This window comes from Apteryx mantelli, chromosome 21 (genome assembly GCF_036417845.1).
Source record: "Apteryx mantelli isolate bAptMan1 chromosome 21, bAptMan1.hap1, whole genome shotgun sequence".
Classification (NCBI taxonomy): Eukaryota; Metazoa; Chordata; class Aves; order Apterygiformes; family Apterygidae; genus Apteryx; species Apteryx mantelli.
Window position 1 is genome coordinate 7,822,405 of NC_089998.1, and position 12,972 is coordinate 7,835,376.

Below are 12,972 nucleotides of genomic sequence, written 5' to 3' on the forward strand. Positions count from 1 at the left end.
CATTTCCACTTATGTCCCTGACAGGCTGGCAAAGAAAGAGGAAAAAGAGCCCAGGCTCTGCGTCTCTCTCTGTTCAGAGATTTCATACAACCCTCTCACCACGAGACCTGGGCATCCCCTGGTCCTTAATGTAACTGCAATAAACACCCTTTTGAAGCTGGGCAGCTTTTATCCCCTGCAGCCTGATGCAGCAAGGGGATGAAGCTAGGAGCTTTATGAAACGACTGGCTCAAAGAGACACATGGAGGCAGCAGAGGGGGGCTGAATGCCAGAACCTTGGCCTGTGCCCTAGCCAGGACACTATCCTTCCCTCCTGGGATACAGCTCCAAGGGACCATGTAACTGCCTCCTCTTTACTCCAAAGCACCCAGCACACATGCACCATTTGCCTGGCTGCTGCTGAACGTGCCCATGGTGCCAGTCTGTTCCCAGATCACCTACCCTGCTTGCATGGATGGTTATTTCCTCCTAAAACAGGAGCTGGCACTTCCAGCGGCTCTTCCAGGCCTTGCTATGAGAGCGGCACGCTGCTGTCCACCTTGGCAGTGCCAGGTGGAGCTGTTCAGCCGGGCTCGTGGCATTCTCATCCAGCACACGGGCTGAGCAGCCCCAAAGCAGCCTCACACCCAGTGCTGTGACAGCAAACAGGCACCCAGCTGAGGCCACCGGAAGCACAAGGTAAGCAAGTCTCCTCCACGGCCAGGACACAGCACTGGGGCTGTAAGGGGCTGAGGTGGCACAGCCACAGCTAAACAGCAGAAATGCTACAGCCTGGACCCACTCCCACTCATACACAGTTGAATGCAAAACCTTCTGCAGCCTCAGAGACCCTGTTCTCACTGAAAATGCATCAACAGAAATGATCAAGAGGAGCACTTTAAGCTTACAAAGCCTGCAAAATTTTGTGTTCTTCTGTTTTTACAAGCTTTGGTTGCTTGGGCCAGGACAAGGCCTTTGGTTCCTCCAGCACGCTCTACAATTGCTTCTCCTTAGCATGGAAACGCAGTGCTGGTCAAGCAGCCCTCCCACTTTCATCCACAGTTCTTCCTCACCTCCGGTAACTACCCACCCACCAGCCACCGTTCCACAGGCTGCTGCAGGAGCACTGGGACAAGCAGGGCCCCCAGTGCCACGTGTGAACACACCAGAAGGTTCCTAATACGAGCTGCCTTCAGGCAGCGCCACCCTAACCCACCCGGAGAAAGGCTTGAGGACGCAAGGTTGTCTTGGCAAGTGCAGGCACAAGCCAGCTCCCAGCTCAGAGGACCCCGATTAAGGTAGAGGCCTCAAGAGAAGCATCCAGCTGCAGAAACGGTAGGATGCACAGCACAACTTCTCCAAGCAAATACAAACCCCACACCAAAACCCAAATTATCTCCATCAGGAGATAATGCAAAGGGTAGCAAGCGACCTCTGCCGAGGAGGGAAAGAATCAGCAACATGCTTATTAGGCATTTAACTGAGAGGAGATCATGGGAACAAAAGACGCACATATTCAGAGTTACCAGGAAAGATCGAAGAGCAGCAGATTTCCCATGGCACTGCAACAGGCAAATCCCGTCCAGCCACGCACAGCGCCAGTCTGGGACACCGAGATGTAAGGACAGCTATATACCTCTGCTGGACAGGCAACCACGCTGCTTTCTCCTGCCCCGCTCCCTTTTTCCTAACACCAGCCTCAGCAGGTCCAGATATGCCCAAGGACTCAAGCAGGATCTCTCTGTCCTCATTTGCAGCATGACCATGGTAAACTTCTCCATCGTGCTCCCAAGCTAGTCCTCTGTAAAGCGACCTATCCTTGTGCCAAGTATCTCCCCAGCATCGGGGCCCTTCTTTCCCTTGCCTTGCCATAACACAGCAGTGATCTCGGACTTTCCAGTAAACCTTTATCCATCTGCTCCCCTTTAGACTTTTCCATTTCTGACCGACAGCCCATGCTCACGCGGCTCCGGACCCCCGTGCCAGGGCGGCATTTCCCTCAAGGCAATGCCCAGTGCTGAAAAGGTGCGACTGGGAGACGGTCTAGCACCTCCAGGCATGCCAGAGCCACATCTGGGCAAAACAAAAACAAAAATAAAAAACAAAAAAACAAACCAAAACCCTAAAGCACTGAACTTCTGTCCCTACGAGCGTATAAACACACATACACTTCGCATGGAGAGCTGGTTGCAGCCTCTGGGAGCGGTTCTGATCTCGCCACATAACTTTACACACAGACACATGCACGCAGGGAGAGCGTGCGCTGCGCCTACAAAGGAAGCTGCACATTCATCCACGTCCAGACTCCAGGCGCGGCGCCGAAAGGGGTGGCTGCGGGAGCCGGGGCGACCCTCGCCGGGTCCGCACCCAGGGAGGGGGCCCAGGAAGCCCCTCGCCCCCTTTCCGTCCTTTCACCCCATCTAAGTCTGGCAAGAAGCACAGGGATCCTGTACGCAACTTTTTCAAACCGCCAGGCAGAAGAATCCCAGTCTTTCCAAGGGAGTGTCGGTAAATCATCATTACATCCGACAACGCAACCAGAGCGATTAACCCTTTGCTAGTCCCCAGGAAAATAATAACAACAATAATAAATGCAATAATAATAATAAAGATAATAATAAAAGCTCATGGAGTGGAAAAGATGGCAGGCAGGGTGTGTGGTATAATTGTGCGTGTGTGTATACATATATATATATGCACGCATACGTGTGTATATCAAACACATGAAGAACATGCAACCATGCACACAGCTGCCTTTCTGACAGTGTCCCTCAGCCCTTCCTACGGTTCTCCCATTTTCTGGAGGACTGCAGAGGAGATCTCCAGGTACTCGTGTCCCCGTGTCCCCATGTCCCCACAGCGCGGGGTCAGAGCGCGGCATTTCCACGGCGCCGCAAAGGAGGGCTGCAACCCCCTCGCGGCTTGCTGTGCCTACAAAGGGTGTGCGTGTGCGAGGGGAGCCGGGGAGGTGGAATTGCCCGTGCTCCTATCTCATGTGGGTGCAACATCGGCGCCCTCCCCCCAGCCCGGTTCGCAGACTGGGGGCTCCTTTCCCTGGCGCCTGGGAAGCCGGGGGTCTCCCCTGCCCTCCGCAGCACCGTGCCCTCTCCCCCGGCCCCTCGCCCCCTCCGCACACCTCAACCCCACCGCCACCCCTCCTGCTCCGGCTGGGCCGCCCTCCTCCCAGCCCATTCTCCTCTCCAGGCCAGGACTTTTCACATCATCCCCTGGCAGAAGGAATGTCTTCCCCCACCCCATCCCAAGCCACCCGGGAGCAGAGCTCGCCCTCTCCGGGCTGCCTCTTCCCTCTCCTCCCCCTCCGGCACCCCGAGCTCCCCTGCCCTCCCCGCCATCCGAGGAGCCCCATCGCCGCCCGGGATGCCCTTCCCCAGCGCCGGGAGAAGTAGGACTTTGTACTCACCCCCTGCCTGCCGCGGTAGCTCTGAGTTTGGAGACCGGCTCTGATTCCGGCTCCATCACGTTTAGTGCATTGTCTCTTTCGGGCAATTTTTGCAGCAATCCATCAGAAAAAGGGGGACAGGCCGCTTTGTGGGTACATCCTTCCCAGGAGCTCAGCTCTCTGCCTCTCTAAGGGGCTCAGCTGTGTCAAAGACACCCCCTGGCCCGGACGGCTCACTCCTTCCTCCTTCTCTTCTGGGTCCTTTTGCTTACACAGATCTTTTAATCCCATTTAACTCCCTCTCGGCAGACTGCAATTACCTTGGGAAAAAGGAGAGAGAACAGAAAGTACATGCTAGGAAGCCAGGCTGGCCCATGGTCGCTGGATTTCTCGCCTCTCTTTTTTTCCTCCTTATTATTAGTACAATTTCTGTGATCTCTGATTTCCAAAGTCCTTGATTGAAAGTGTTTTTTTCTTAGCTGTTACTTTTTTTTTTTTTGATTTGGTTGGTGGTTGTAATTATTTTTATTTGCAGTGCAGATGTGCCTCCCACCCCCCCAAGGATCTCTCCTCTGGACTTAGAGAGGAGAGGAAAAGGCAGATTTCGAGAAATGAAAATTATTTAAGGATGTCCCTGCTGCCTCTCTCTGCTGCCCTCCTCCGTACTATCGGAGCACTTACAAAAAATAACGCAAAGTAAATAAATAAATAAAAGAAGAAACTCTTCAGCCAGAAGAACAGCAGAGCAATAATCGAGGACCCCTTCCAGCCCACGCCGCGAGCGGGAGAGAGAAGAAAGCTGCAGCGGCCAAGCGCTCCCAGGCCGGAGAGGCCACCGAGGACGACTGCCGGCCAGGCCCACCGCGCTCACCTGCCGGGGCAAGCCTGGAGACAAACCCCGGCGCAGACCCTGCCCAAAGCTGCTTCAACCCTCCTCACCGCGGGATGGCAAAGGACTTGCGTTACAAGGTACCTGACGTGGCTTCTCCCCTTTGGCTCAGGGCTTGGAGGAGGCAGTTCAGACTGTGGAGGTGGCCGAGACCCGCGGGAGAGACCCTCTGCCCCCCGGTGCCTCCTCATCCTGCCCCGCTTCGCCGGGGCGGGAGGACACAGGTGATTTGGGTGTGGGGCACCCCTGGGACCCTTTCTCCGCCCACCAGCAAGGGATGGAAGCTGGAGCCCAAAGGGCAGGGAGGAGGAAATGCATGTTTTATGCAAAGCCTATCGTAGTAAGTCAGATCCCAAGCCCACTTAACCAGTCTGTCAGGAGAAGAGACTTAGCGTTGACCAGTGGGGATAAAACCATCCCTTAGCCCCCTCCTCTTCTAGCTACGCAAATTCCCCCTAAGCTCCTGCCACCTTACACCCGCCGGTGTTGCAGGCGGGTCCCTTTTGCCCACACGTGTCCCAGGACAAAGCAAACCCATCAGCTGTGCTCCAAAACTGCCCAGGCAGGAAAGCACAGGCTTGGTGAGCCGAGGCAGGGGGGCCGCGCGCTTCCTCACGCAGGTGTTTGGCCCAGAGGGCAGCAGCCCTCCTGCCCCCAGGCAGCCGGCCCCACTGGGCACTCCTGCCTCCTCTCCTCTCTGCACCCCGCTCGCCCCCCTCTGCCCTGCTCCCTTCCCCCTCGCACTGTTTCTGTGCCTTGTACACTTACTTTGCAGCAAGGTGAGGGGCTGTGCAACGTCTCCTTGCAGCCCCACGTTCATTGGCATTCACTTGTCCCAGCAGCTTACCACAACTTCTACTTCTTAAAAGTAATAGTAATAAAAAAAAGAAAAAAAAAAAAAGAAAAAAAAAACAAGGAAAAAAACCCCAAGCCTTTTCCTCCCTCTTTCCCCTTCAATCACAAGGTGTCTCCTGAGCTGGGAGCCAGCAAATGCCTCCCAGGCTCATGGGCCCTGGCAGAGCCAAGGCTTTCTGGCAAGTCTGAGGTTCCCCCAGGTTCAACAGATAATCCTTCCCCCGGATTTGTGCAGGCAGGTCCCCCTCGGGCTGTGCCTCCGCGCGTGGGTCATTGATGCTGCAGGGATCCAGGAGAGAAGATGGGTTGGGACCAGGCGCTGGGAGGGACATGGATGTGGAAGAGGTGGAAATGGTAAGGCTGCCCTTGTCCTTTTAAATAGCTGCAGCCAGGGGACTCCGCTTGCTGGCTGGGGTGCCCCAGGTATCCGGTTTCAGCAAACATCAGCTAATGAGCAGAGATCCAGCCTCCAAGGGGCAGGTTCAGCGGTGCTGAGCGGGATGAGGAGGCAGGGCGCAGAGGGGGACACAGGACACCCCGACAGGAAGGGATGGAGCAGGGACCGGGCTAGAAGAGGGAGGGAAGTGCTAGGGCAGAGCTGCAGGCAGAGGCAAAGAGCTGCATTTCCACTGCTGCTTGAGGATGGAGGGCTGGCTGCAGGGCGCCCTGCACTGGAAGGTTTACGGTGCAAAGGACAGGTCTTGCAAGGTGCTGAGCACCCAGTGCCGGTCTGAGGCACCAGTGTGGGTTCGGGCCTCAGACCCGAGATGCCCAGAGTCTCTCTTATGAGATATGGGGCCATATCTCCCCAGAGACAGGGGAAGAACCAGAGAGAACAAAAGCATCTCAAGCCCAGATATGGGCACTAAACTTAGAGGCCCCCCCTTGAAAAAATACAGCCAGAAATGGGATCATCATTGACCCACCAGGTACCCGGACATGAAGCTAGGGAAATGCTGTTATGCTCACACAGAGCAGAAAATTCAAGGACCCCCGGCCTGACTCAGCAATGCATGTTTTACTCAAAAAATGACCTCAGAATGTGGCCAAAAAATTAAGGTTTCCACCATAAATCAGACCTCCTGTACACATGACATTTTCTGTTACCAGGCATGCTGAGGACTTTTCTTCTTCAATATATGTATTTGGCTGAGTTGTGGTTGCTTGCAGGGACTGTGGCTTTTCATCTCCCAATTTCTATAAGCACAAAATTTTATTCATACCTTTGCTCTGAAGCATCTGCATTTTACTTTCTTGCTTGCTTTAAAAGATGAAGCTCTAAGTAATATTAATAGAGCACTAATAGATTTGAAACAAGCAGGGTTATGGCTAGGGTAAATAAGTCTAACAGCCTCCCTGCCTGCTGTCCTCATGGAAACCTTAGAGGAGAGAGCAGCTAAGTCATACACATCCAGATACTTGTAAGAAGTTCGTATGCACAGACAAACCCGTATCAACCCCCTGAAGTCCCAGGAGCTCAGACTACCCATCCCAGACAGCTTCAAGGATCGGGGCTTTAGGGCCAAAAGGCAGTCACACAGCTTGTCAGAGACCACATAAGATCTCTATTTTCTCTGCTATTTTTTTTCCTCCCCAGCTGTTTTTTCCATGTTTCACACTCATGCATTCCTCACAGACTTGGCTAGAATGTTTCTCTGTTTAAGGTAAAGCCTTAGGTTAAAAACAAACAAAACCCCCCACAACTTTGCAAAGAAGTGAGTGGAAATTCCTATGCTGTTGAATACACCTTGCATCCTCCCGCTCTCTTCCACTTTCTATCTCTTCCAAAACCAGCAAGTCTTCAGTAGCCTCCTTTCCCCTTGGAAGCTCACTGGCCACAAAGGAACAGGGCACTGGCTTTCCAGACCATGAGACAAAAGAGGAAGGAAAACAACGTGTTGCAGAATGGCTTGCTGGAGCATGCACAGGTAGCCAGTGAGCACAAGGACTGGCAACGCTTCAGATTCACAGCGTTGTACCTAGGACCAACAATAAAGCAGCCTTGCAACCCCATTCTGCAAATATTTATGTATGTACTTAACTTTACTCAGATGAGCAGTTTCAAATTGAACACATGCATAAAAGCTTTCGTAGCGTGGAGACGTGAATGTAGCCTAGGAGTAGGAAAAAGAGAATTAGTTTAAAACAAAAGGAAGCCCAACAGTGCTGAAGCCAAGACTAGTGCCAAGTGAATTCAGGTTCAAAAATCAGACCTCATTCTTCAAAAAGAGAAAAGCCACAACATATGATCTGAATAAAAATATATTTAGCAGATTTATTTTTCTTCCTTTCCAAATTTAAATAGAAGCCATTTTAAAAGGCTAAATCAATTGAAGTAAATCAGCACAGCAATGGGACACGAAAAAAACTGAATTGACCATTCTAGTTTAATCAGCCAAAATAAGAAAAGTACAGGGGAGGAGGCAATACCACCATACACCAAACAACTTTGGGAACAAGGAAGAGAACACTTGCTTTTGACAAAATGAACCTCTTAAAAAAAGCAGCATGTCATTACTGGTTGAATAAATACAGTATTCAAAATACTCATCTATATTTACCTAGCTTCCAAAAGACTCAACACCCACCTCTCCTCTGGCTCCGTAGCCTGGTTAAGCATCAAGGCTCTTATTAATATCATCTCATACCTTTGCTCCTGTTGGACGACCAAGTGAGAAGGCGTCTAGGAGCCATGGCAAGCACACGTTACAGCTGTGCTGCACAACCGACAGCACCCGGCTTCAAGGACCAGAGGAAGGCCAGGCGTTAACCCGGGCTTGCCCTCCCCGCTTGGCTTGGCCTGAAAGGCTGCAAGACTAAATTACTGTACAATCATTTCTACGCGAGCCAATTACCATTGCATAAGTCGGAAAAGTGTCCTGAATCACTCACTGCCCCCAGAACTCACAAGGTATTACAGGGATATGTTTAGATATATTTAGATAAATACCTTATTCAGGTTTAAGACTGTGGCAAGACTAGGCAGAAGGCACAGGCAGCGTGAAACCCAAGGCACAGGAAAAGCCTGTGGGAGGGATCAAACAAACACGAGAAGGCAAGAGGGGATAAAGAGCCTTTCACTCCCCTCTGGGCTGAGGGACAGATCCAGCCCAGATCGGGAAGCATCTAAGCTTGGTACCAGGTTCCCAGGTCCTGGGAGCCGCAGGGAAAAGGGAACCTGCACAGCGGCAAGTGCCACCGCCATGACGGCATGGGGGCGACTGTCCCAGCAAGCACAGGTTCCCCACGGATGGCCACGCTGCAGGGCACAGGAGCGTTTGTCACACGGAGCAGAGCTAGCGAGGAAGACCGGATCCACTCCTGTAAATCCAGTGGCAATGAAGGATGGCGCAAGTCACAGAAACGGGTCTAGCCCTGCTGGCCCACACACAGCCATTGCAATTCAGATAGTTGCATGGGGTAAAAGTGGCTGTGGTGGTCCCCAGCCCCTGGAAACATCTAGCTGAGGGCTGGCCTAGCACCTCCACTGCAAGTGTTGGCAGCCTTGACTCCAAGACGTCCTGGAAAGAGCTGTTGGCAGATCTGCTTCTGAGCCCTGATGGCTGGGGGGGGGCACCGAAACATTTGCACTCACATGAATGTTTCTACCCCTCTTTGCTCCCCTTGAGACCAGACCAGCTCCCTCTGTCATTATATGCTAGGGGATTTCCTCAGCAGCCCACAGCAGGGACAACACTCTTGCTCCCTCGCTCTGAGGTCTTGCAGATGTTAGCATTAGCCCCAAGTTCAGCACAAGAGAAACCAGCACCCTACAACCCTGCTCAGGCAGTTACAGTCACTAACGCCCAGTGTGGGTCTGACCTGCTCTTCCACACACTGCTGTGATGCTCTCTCCCAGGCACGTAATTCCTCCCCCTCCTTCCCGGGATCTTCTAATCCCCACATGGCTTTTCCGTCCAGATCATGTGTTTAACACGATCGTACTGACATATTTCACATTACAAGCTCCAGTTTGGATGACTGTTAGTTCGAGCCCTGGGCTAAAGTCCTCCTTGACTCATGCTGTCCGGGTCCCTCACCTTGTAGTGACCTGGAACATGAGCAGAAACCTGCTAATGAAATTAGTTTGGCCGCTGAGAAGTCTCTCCACCCACGGCAGAGTCAAAGTCTAGCAAAGGCAGAAACTGGGCCTACTGGGATCCAGTTTTAGGGAATTCTGTTCGTTTTTCCTCTCTGATTTCAGCTGCACACTGCAAGAATAAGAGGTTTCAGCCATGGAGCAGAACAAGCAGCAATTCTGTTCTCATTTTAGGGACTGGTGCTTGACATCTATTTTGTGATAGAAAAGCAGCTGTGCATTATGTTTCTTTTTCCGTGTCCACTATGGAAAGTATTCGTTATAACATGGGATGTACAGAAAGCTAGAAAACCAGATATGGATCCAGGTTACTGCCTAATACTATTTCCTCTTCTCAGGAGCCTTTTGACAAGCCTTATCCCACTCTGTGCCACAGGCTAGCGGTGACATGTTTGAACTTCTGCAGCCGTTTGATGTAAAATGTTTTAAATTCTTTTCTGGAACACTAAAGGCTTTTGTCTCTTGACCAGTGCTGTGGAGATGCTATGTCTGGCAAAGACACATTTTTCTGTGCTTTCCTGCTATACCATATTACACTGGGCCGCCCGGCCTGCTAAGAGGTAGGAATAGCTGTTAATCATTAAACAGAGCCTTTTTCCATTGGAATGAAGTGAAACACAATGCAGTGATAGAAGTCCAAGCCCACCCTTCCTAAGGAAATGCTGAACTGCTGATTACAGCTCTGTCCTACACATCTATCTAGATATTTGGAGAACTGCAGTTTTACAGGATGGTTGTAAAGCAGATAGTTCAGTTGATGTTACAAGTAGTGTCAAACTGCCATGTAAGCTGTGACAGAGAGCAGTACATTGGCATGCTTTGGCAGGAAGTTATTACAGTTCCTGTAGCATAACTGTCTTTATTTAAGGTATCAGGCAGAGCCTGCCTGGTTTTGGGATCATCCCTTTCTACTTCTCTTGTTTTTCCATCTGTTCCTAATCTGGATTCAAGCTATCTCCCAGTTTGGGATCTGTTCAGTCACTGGGGCTACCAGAACATACAAAAGAGTCAATGATACTCAGCAGCTTGAAGCACTGTCCTCCAGACAAAACACAGGACCAGGCTGTTCCACAGCCTTCAGTACAGCGTGGTGATCCTATGCTACACTTCAAACTGCACAGTGGGTAACCAAGTCCAGTTCCCCCCTTTCACCATAAAAATCAATACCATCACACCAGGCTGCTGCACATGCACCAGTAATTCCTTCCACAGTCTGGAGGTTTGCTAGTTAAATGCAGTAATGCATCAGCAAGCACAAACGCTTTTCCCACCGGCATGCCAAATGACCCTGTTTGGTTGGTGTAGATGCACATGTGCTATCCTGAGTAAGTTCAGGTAACATGATCTTTCTCTAAAGAAATAGAACATCTTTTCTTCATGAAACAGAACCACCCTGAGAGTGCCTTCACCTGTGACAAAGATGGACATTACACCGGTACGTAAATAGATCTGGTGAGCTAAATGATTTCTGATGTATTAAGGACAACTACTATAGCACATCACTATGATAGAAAGCATAAACCAGTGTTTTAAAACTTAAGTCAAACTTCTGCAAGTCCGACACACATGCTACATAAGAATTTTAGCCAGCACTGCCTACTTCTTGTGTGATCTGTCAGCTTTCTGGATATCCCAGTAGCACTGACAGCAGGTGTGGATCAGCGCTTGTGTTAGATTCCCTGCAGATGCAATACAGAATTGACTTAGGTATGAGCAGTAAGGCTGACTTGCTCTGAACTCATCAGACAAGTGCTAGGCCAGCGGCAGGCAGCAAGCTTGGGAAGTTATGAACTACTGAGTCGAGCTATGCCCTTTCAGAGAAGAGTTGCTGTTTCCTCGAAGGAATCAGGTGGCTAAACGTGCAAACATGGTACTTTCGCCAGCCACAGACCATTTGCACATCCAGCAAGCCCCAATGCTGAATTCAAAGGGAGGGTCCACCACCACAGAAATCAGTGCAAGATCTCGGCCTCCAAAAGACTGCAGAATACAACGCACATGTATGATACAAAGACTTTGTGCAAGATGGACAGACTGAAACTAAGCCTCCATCAGATTTTGAGTAGTGTCAGTGGGGAGGGGAAAGGAAGAAGAGTTTAGAAAAAGCCAGAACAACTTTTTTTTAATGACACAGCATTACGAGAACACTATTTAAAAGAGAGCAAGGGCATTCCTGCCTTTCCAGAGAAACAAAAAAGAAAATAAATGTGTGTTTCCAAGTAAAACAAAATGTATTTTTGGTTTCTGATTTTGATATCAAAAGTGGACAACTGTCGCTTCCAATTGCCGTAGGAAGGATAACCACTGTGTACAACAGGTGCTGGGCAGGCCAGTGAGAGCAGCCTACTGGTAAAAGTGAAACCACGCATGAGTCTTAAGACATTGAAAACAACAGATATGTAAGTGTGGATTTCTGATCATACCTGCCTTGCGTCAGGAAGAAATTTAAGTGGAAATGCTAAGTCCAGGTCAAAATGAAGGAAGGCTGAGAAGAGACACAGATGAGATGAGCAGCTTGTGGACTCCACCCTGCACTGGGCTCACTAACAACATGGAAAGAACCTCCTAAGCAGAGACACGGACAAGACATCTCCTTGCATGCAAACGCTCATGTATTTTAAGCAAAGGCTTATACTCCACAAAATTCTGAGGTATTAACACTTAGCAAGAAGGAGGTATCACCTGGTTTCTTAAAAGCATTTTGGTCCAGGATGTCCCAGACATAACCAGCAGGGCTCTTCCGAGTCTGAAGGCCGTAATGTGCAAAGGATCACACATTAACCTAGATCTCAGCAGAGCTCAGGTTTGGTTTTCACTGTCCTAGTGACTTGCAGGGTGACCTGAGGCAACTTAAACCATTGCTTTTGGGCCATTATTTCCACGTCTCTAGACTGAAGCTTGTGATATAGATCATCTTATGCGTAAAGAGGTTTAAGACCTTCAAACATAAAGCACTGCCAGTGAACTGTTATTACTTTAATATGCAGTTGGCAGCAACCTCTCCTACGGAAGAAAGTGTAAATCTCTTTCCCAACCAGCTTTTATATTCACGACAACCTGCCATCATCCAGATGCACAGTTCATTAGAGATCGTTTAGTTTTATCTGGCCATAAAAGCCCATATAAAAAACCTGCTGATCGAGCATGCAATTCAAATACATCTTCTGGAGTCCAGTAGACAATTCCTAGCGCTTTATCTGCACTGAATGAAACACAATCTTTGCCACTTAGAGCCGAACAATGCTAGATTTCTTCATACTTCTCTTGAATTGTTAACACATAAAACAGAAACACAGCCCATTTTCACAGTGAAGTTCTCTTCTGAAACGGCCAGTATATTAAACCAAGAGTATACAAACCTGCTTCAAAGCTAATAGGCTCTTTTCCTTCCAAACACACTTCTTCACATCTGCTCACTCTCGCTCTCTCTCCACTTCAATAGCAATAGTATTTGGTAAAGCTCTCCAAACTGCAGCCATTGCAGAAAGACTGTATTTACTGATGTTTGGGTAAGAACTAATAAGAGACCTGGTTGTGTCTCTGTTCCTCCAATTCCAAAAAAAATCAAGTCAATATTTATACACCCACCGGTGAAATAAATCCCCTCTCCCCAGAGGAGAGGGAAATAGAATGAAGTGATTGAAATGGATTTCACGGAAGGGGATTTTGTTTCCCTGCTTGCTTGTTTTGAGAGCTGGGAAGATTTTTTTGCGCTTTTTTGTGATTTAAATGCAATTGTATTGCACAGAG

General features: G+C 49.8%; 1 long non-coding RNA gene across 3 annotated transcripts; it reads left to right on the forward strand.

The window, feature by feature from the left end:
• Window positions 1–2,770: 2,770 nt before the first annotated feature.
• Window positions 2,771–7,145, forward strand: LOC106495549 (uncharacterized). 3 transcript variants are annotated; one of them, XR_010886128.1, is made up of 3 exons: window positions 2,771–2,805; window positions 3,915–4,348; window positions 6,918–7,145. It is a non-coding gene; the product is annotated as an uncharacterized lncRNA (long non-coding RNA). The 3 variants fall into 3 exon arrangements; XR_001294468.2 differs by lacking the exon at window positions 2,771–2,805 and adding an exon at window positions 3,240–3,382; XR_010886127.1 differs by lacking the exon at window positions 2,771–2,805 and having other exon boundaries at window positions 3,518–4,348.
• Window positions 7,146–12,972: the final 5,827 nt, after the last annotated feature.